Below are 7,240 nucleotides of genomic sequence, written 5' to 3'. Positions count from 1 at the left end.
GAACTCAGAGCCTAATGGGAGTGGGAACTGTAAATGTGAAGGCCTTGAAGGTCAGAGAAATTTGGCATATTCGAGGAACACCGAGAAGGCTTAGTTGTTGGGAAGCAGTGAAAGAGATGTGGAGTGCTGAGGAGGGAAAATTGACACAGGTGGGAGCCAGGGGATGCAATGGCTTTTGGCTGTATTAAGGACGTTGAAATTTATTTTCAGAGCAATGGAAAGCCATTAAACATCTTATGCAGAATGCTGACATCATATTTGTATTCTAAAGACATGGCCCTGAACTGCAAAGTGAAATATCAAAGTGTAACAAATCTAACAGATTCTATTTTCAATAGATCGATGTATTAATTTAAAGTAACCAACACATACACATGTATATATTTACTTCATATACTTGTATGTAAGAAACCCTGGTGGCACAGTGGTTTAAGCACTTGGCTACTAACTGAAAGCTCAGCGGTTTGAACCCACCAGCTGCTCTGCAGGGGAATGATGCTTCTGTAAAGATTACAGCCTTGGAAATCCTACAGAACAGTTTTACTCTGTCCTATAGGGTCACTGGAAACTCTGGTGGCATAGTGGTTAAGTGCCACAGCTGCTAACCAAATGATTGGCAGTTCTAATCCACCAGGCGCTCCTTGGAAACTCTATGGGGCAGTTCTACTCTGTCCTATAGACTCACTATAAGTCAGAATGGACTCGACGGTGGCTTTTTTTTTTTTTTTAATAGGGTCACTATGTGTTGGAATCGACTTGACAGCAATGGGTTTGTTTTGTTTTGTTTTTTAAAGAATATTGTAGACGTAAAAGCACAAGTAAAAGTAATTGTCTAGTTTCTCTATTTTAAAAGATGCAAGTCCTAAACTTGATTAAACATGTTTGCCTTATATATTGAGAGGATACTAACAAATATATGGCAAAATAAAAATATGACCTTAATGTTAAATAAACTTTTATTGTTTTTGATTGGTTCAAAATGCCAAACAAGTATTGTCATTTAATCTCACTTAGAAAAGTAAGCAGTTGGGAAGAAAACGAAAGTAGGTTCTAAAAGATTTGATTGTAGATTCTGCATTTGTTGTATGACATATTTATGTCCCAAGGTAAATTTAAAAGAATTTAATTATTTGAAAATTATACGAATTGTTTTATGACATTTATGTTGCAAAGGCCAGTTTACAGAGATCTGATTAATGTTATATTTTATTATCACATGGTGCAGGTGCACAGCCCAATTTAGAAGTTATTTAGAACATACTTCTCATAGTTTCATAATCTATTTCTAAAGTCAGAATAACTTTCTAAAGACTCATAGTTTCTTATGACTTTAAATTTTTAATGACTTGCAGTTAATAGAGTATATCATAGAAATATATGTTTTTATTTTTAAGTTCAGAAATTCTCTATTTCTAACATCACATTATAAGTAACTTTCACATAGGTGTTTAAAATATTATAAACAGCATCAAGCCCGTGTAAGAAACATTATAGAAACGTACATAATAGTGATTTATACATAGGTGATTTGAGAACATCACAAAAGCATGCATAATAATCAGTACACAAAATGTCAAAAAAGGAACATAAAATTCACAGCAGAAGAGATAAGTAGCTAATAAACACGAAAAGTATTCAGGCTTACTAGAAATTTTAGAAAAGTACATTGAAATGAGATAACATTTTTCAAATATGACTTACCAAATTTAAAATAAACAAATGATAATACCCTGTATTGGTGAGGGTGCCAGGAAATCAGATTCAAATCATAGTGTAAACTCATACAATTCTGATGTTTAATTTTGGCAAAATGTATTGAGATTTAAATTGTTTTAGACTTTGACTAGTGATTATACTTCTAGCCATTTCGCCCAAGGAATTTTTTAAACAAATATGTTAATTAGTGTGGTTTATATTAGTGAAAAATTGGAAAGACTCTTAATGTCCAGAGAGAGGAATAAATAAATTAGACATAACATTTCAATGGAACATGTCACTCATTAGAATCATGTTTTTTTAAAAAACATTCTTTAATGAAGTCAGAAAATATTCATGATGAAATTGAAAGCATTAGAATAAAAACCTGATGGTCCCAATTTTTATAAGTACACAAATATGCAAAAAAAAAAAAAGGCTAGAACTTTAATAGATTGTTGATAATGGCTATTTCTGGGTGGTAAAATTAGGTAATTATCTATCTTTTTAACCTTCCTTACAAACATCCTACTTCCTCATGCCCTCCTGACTTCCTCAGGAGGGGGCATGGTTAGCTGAGAATTGTATCTTTTTAATCCTGCTCACAAACATCACCCAAACCTTGGTGGTGTAGTAGTTAAGTGCTACGACTATCCAAAAAGGTCAGCAAGGTCAGCAGTTCCAGTCTACTAGACACTCCTTGGAACCTCTATGGGGCAGTTCTACTTTGTCCTATAGGATCACTATGAGTCAGAATCAGCTCGACAGCAATGTGTTTAGTCTGCTTTTTTTTTTTTTAACAAACATCACATGCAAGTAAAATTTCGCTGAGGATAATTCAAAAGCAGTTGCAGCAGTACATCAACAGGTAACTGCCAGAAATTCAAGCCAGATTCAGAAGAGGATGTAGAACCAAGGATATCATTGCTGATGTCAGATGGATCCTTACTGAAAGCAGAGAACACCAGAAAGATGTTTACCTGTGTTTTAATGACTATGCAGAGGAATTCAACTATGCAGATCATGACGAATTATGTAGGGCACTGCAAAGAATGGGAATTCCAGAACACTTAATTGTGCTCATTAGGAACTTGTACATAGATCAAGAGACAGTCTTTGAACAGAACAAAGGATTATTGCTTGGTTTAAAGTCAGGAAAGGTGTGCCTCAGGGTTGTAGTCTTTTACCATATTGATTCAAATGTATGCAGAGCAAATAATCTCAGAAGCTAGACTATATGAAGAAGATTTGAGCATCAGGATTGGAGAAGAACTCATTAACAACCTGTTTTATGCAGATGATACGACCTTGCTGAAGGTGGAGAAGACTTGAAGTACTTACTGATGAAGATCAAAGATCACAGCCTTCAGTATGGATTACACCTCAACATAAAGAAAACAAAAATTCTCACAACTAGACCAATAAGCAGCATCATGATACACAGAGAAGAGATTGAAGTTGTCAAGGATTTCATTTTACTTGGATCCACAATCAACACCCATGGAAGCAGCAGCCAAGAAATCAAAAGGCGCACTGCATTAGGCAAATCTGCTGCAAAAGACCTCTTTAAAGTGTTAAAAACAAAGATGTCACTTTGAGGAATAAGGAGTGCATGACTCAAGCCAAAGTGTTTTCAATCGTGTCATGTGCATGTAAAAGCTGGGCAATGAATAAGGAAGACTAAAGAAGAATTGATACCTTTGAATTATGATGTTGGAGAACAATACTGAATATACCATGAACTACCAAAAGAAAGAACAAACCTGTCTTGGAAGAAGTACAGCCAGAGTGCTCCTTAAAAGCAAGGATGGTAAGACTTTGTCTTACTTATTTTGGGCATATTATCAGGAGAGATCAGTCCCTGAAAAAGGACATCATGCTTGGTAAAGCAGAGCATCAGTGAAAAAGAGGAAGACCCTCAACGAGATGGTTTGACACAGTGGCTGCAACAATGGGCTCAAGCATAACAATGATTGTGATGATGGTGCAGTACTGGGCAGAGTTTAGCTCTGTTGTACACAGGGTTGCTATGAGTCAGAACCAACTGGATGGCGCCTAACAGCAAACATCAGGTCTCAGTGGTGCTAGTGTTTTGTTCTGAGACCTGAATTTGCCAGCAGGGAGAAAACCATGGCCACCTAGCTTGTCCGAAGGACTTGCTCCTCACAAAGCGCTTGCCACTTTGGCATGACACTGGATAAAATGTTCATTTCTGAGGATCTGAGACCAGCTAAACCCACTGGATCAAAAAAAAAAACAAAAAAAACCCACTGGATATGGCACAGTAAAATACGATGGTTATAATTCGATTGCCTGAAAAGTTTATTAATCTTTACTAAGCAGCCAATATTATCTGGTGTAATGGGTTGAATGGTGGCACCCAAAAGATATATCCACCCAGAACCTGTGAACGTGACTTAAATGTCTTTGCAGATGTAATTAATCTAAGGATCTTGAGATGAGCTCATCCTGGGTTATCCAGATGAACCCTAAATTCAATGGTTAAGAAAAAAAAAAGTTGCTGTCAAGTCCCACTCATAGTTAACCTATAGGACAGAGTAGAACTGCCCCATAGAGCTTCCAAGGAGCGCCTAGTGGATTTGAAGTCCCAACTTCTTGGTTAGCAGCCATAGCACTTAGCCACTACACCACCAGGGTTTCCAAAATAAGTGGTAAGTATCTTTATAAGAAGAAGAGAAGATGCACAGAGACAAATAAAGGGAAGAAGGCCATGTGAAGATAGAGGCAGATTTGGAGTGTAGAAATAGACAAAGGACACTGAAATGAGAAAAAAGGCAATTTACTCAGAGGTTGCTATATAGAAAGAGAATCAGCCACCATCACTTGCCTTTGGCAGAGATTCAAAAGGCGAGCAGGGGATTGGGAAAGCTATGCAGTGGGAAGAGAAGGGAAGACTCCAGGTGTACCCTGATTGGAGGCTGTTGGCATGGGAAACCAGGTGGAGGGCTATCTAGAAGTGGGGCATACTCTGTGATTAGCTAGGGGAGCATATTTGGCTTTTTCCAGTTGGTCTAAAATTGGAAACAGAGGCAAAAATTAGGGAAGCTGTTGGGTATTAATCAAGTACTGTTTTGGGCCCATTGTTACAGGGGTTGTTTGGCTTCCTGGACTGGTAGCTGCAGATAGCGGTTTGACTTTCTGGTCTGGTAGCTACAGGTTGTGGGTCAGGGTTCTGTTTTTATAAATGGTCTTGCCATTGTCCATTTGGATATTCAGTGCATCAGGAGTTATGTAGCTATAAGCCAAGGAATGTCACAGATTGCCAGCAGCCACCAGAACTAAGAGGGAGGCATAAAAGGGATTCCCTTCAGAGCTTCCAGAAGGAATCTATCTAGCCTGCTGATAACTAGATTTAGACATCTGTCCTCCAGAACTGTGAGAGAGGAAATTTTTTGTTGTTTTAAGCCACCTAGTTTGTGGTAATTTGTCACAGTAGCCACAAGAAATTAATACATCTGGGAAAGAGAAAGTAATGCAACTCTTTGAAGGTACACTGGGACGTTAATGATCACAGAAGGCTGGTGGGAGAGGAGATGAAAAATGTTCTTGCTTTCTTAATGCTGTTTTGAATAATGTGTACAGTGTGGGGAGGATCATTGTTTAGGAAGCACTGAGTTTCTGTTTATGGTGATGGAAATTTTAGCAATGGATGTTGGTGATGGCTACACAACATGATTATTGTAACTGGTGTCACCGAATTGTACACATGAAAAATGTTGAATTGGCATATGTTGTGTTATCTATATTTTTACAATAAATAATAATAATAATAAAAAGGAGACAAAAGTGCTTGCAGTTTAAAGGAAAATATTCTTGCTGAGGAAAACATATTCTCAAGCAATTTGATTCTTTCCTTAATTTGGTCAACTGGAATGGATCTCTCCATTCCCAAATTTTATGGCATTCTGTAATTTTTTTATTAGCAATTTGTTTATATTGCTATTAGAATATTTTCCATTCATCTTTTATCATAAATAGATATTTTCTTTGTTTTCCCCAGTAGACTGTGAGAACTTTTATGTCAGGGAACTTCTTTTAATCATCATATTGTTAGGTGCTGTCAAGTCAGTTCTGACTCACAATGACCCCGTGTGTAACAAAACGGAACATTGCCTCATCCTGTGCTATCCTCACAATAGTAGATATGTTTGAGCCCATTATTGGCCAATGCGTCAATTCATCTCATTGAAGGTTGCTGTTAAGTCGATTCATACTCATAGTAACCCTATGCACAACAGAACAAAACCCTACCTGGTCCTGCATCATCCTCACAATTGTTGCTATGCTTGTGCCCATTGTTTGTAACCACTGTGTCAATCCATCTTATTGAGGGTCTTCTTCTTTTTCACTTACTCTCTACTTTACCAAGCATGATGTCCTTTTCCAGTGACTAATCCCTCCTGATAATATGTCCAAAGCATGTGAGATGTAGTCTCGCCATCCTTGCTTCTTCTAAGGATCGTTCTGGTTGTACTTCTTCCAAGACAGATTTGTTTGTGTTTTTGGAAGTCCATGGTATATTCAAGATTCTTTGCCAGTATCACAATTCAAAGGCATCAGTTCTTTTTCAGTCTTTCTTATTCATTGCACCAGCTTTCACATGCATAAGGGGTGATTGAAAATGCCATGGCTTGAGTCAGGTGCACCTTAGTCCTCAAGATGACATCTTTACTTTTCAAGACTCTAAAGAGGTCTTTTGCAACAGATTTGCCCAATGCAATCAACACATCTTTTGATTTCATGACTGCTACTTCCATGGGTGTTGATTGTAGATCCAGGTAAAATGAAATCCTTGACAACCTCAGTCTTTTCTCCGTGTATCATGATGTTGCTTCTTAGTCCAGTTGTGAGGATTTTTGTTTTCTTTATGTTGAGGTTAATTTAGGAAATAATATTGGAGTCATCATTCCCTGTCCTTCAGCATAGAGAATGTGACCCAGCAGGAGCTGGGCTCATGAGGACTCAAGGACTCACAAGGACACGTCAACTGGGCCCTGAGATAAAGACAATATATGGGACAATCTTGGAAAATATCTTTAGGGAATCTTTCACATAAGCCAGAACACAAAAGACTTTCCACTCTCATCATTTTCTATTAGCATTTAGTAAATAAAAATTTGCTGGACCAATGAAGACCCTCCTGACTGTCATTACTGAAACCTGTATCAATGATCGTTAAGAAAGACAATTCAAACTATAAGATCACAGTTTCTAGTCAATCTATGAAAAGGCGAAGCTTTCTATGGTTTTGGCCATTTACAATGTTAATATAAACTGATGACTCTGTAACCTTTCTTGGACTCGGGCAGACATGGCTGTGGCAGCATACTTGTCCGTTTTCCCATTCTTGCTTACTCTGTAATATTCTCTGGACTTGGGCAGACATAGCTCTGGCAGTGTGCTTGTTTGCTTCTCAACTTTTGTCCTTTTGAATATATGCCTAATAAGACTTTCTTTTTGTTCTACTAAACTTTGTGATGATTTTACCCCTACAACAAGGTGTAATTCATACTGACGGCTGTAG

Source organism: Elephas maximus, chromosome 4 (genome assembly GCF_024166365.1).
Source record: "Elephas maximus indicus isolate mEleMax1 chromosome 4, mEleMax1 primary haplotype, whole genome shotgun sequence".
In the NCBI taxonomy this organism is placed as follows: Eukaryota; Metazoa; Chordata; class Mammalia; order Proboscidea; family Elephantidae; genus Elephas; species Elephas maximus.
The sequence above is the reverse complement of the archived record's forward strand: the minus strand, read 5'-3'. Positions refer to the sequence as shown.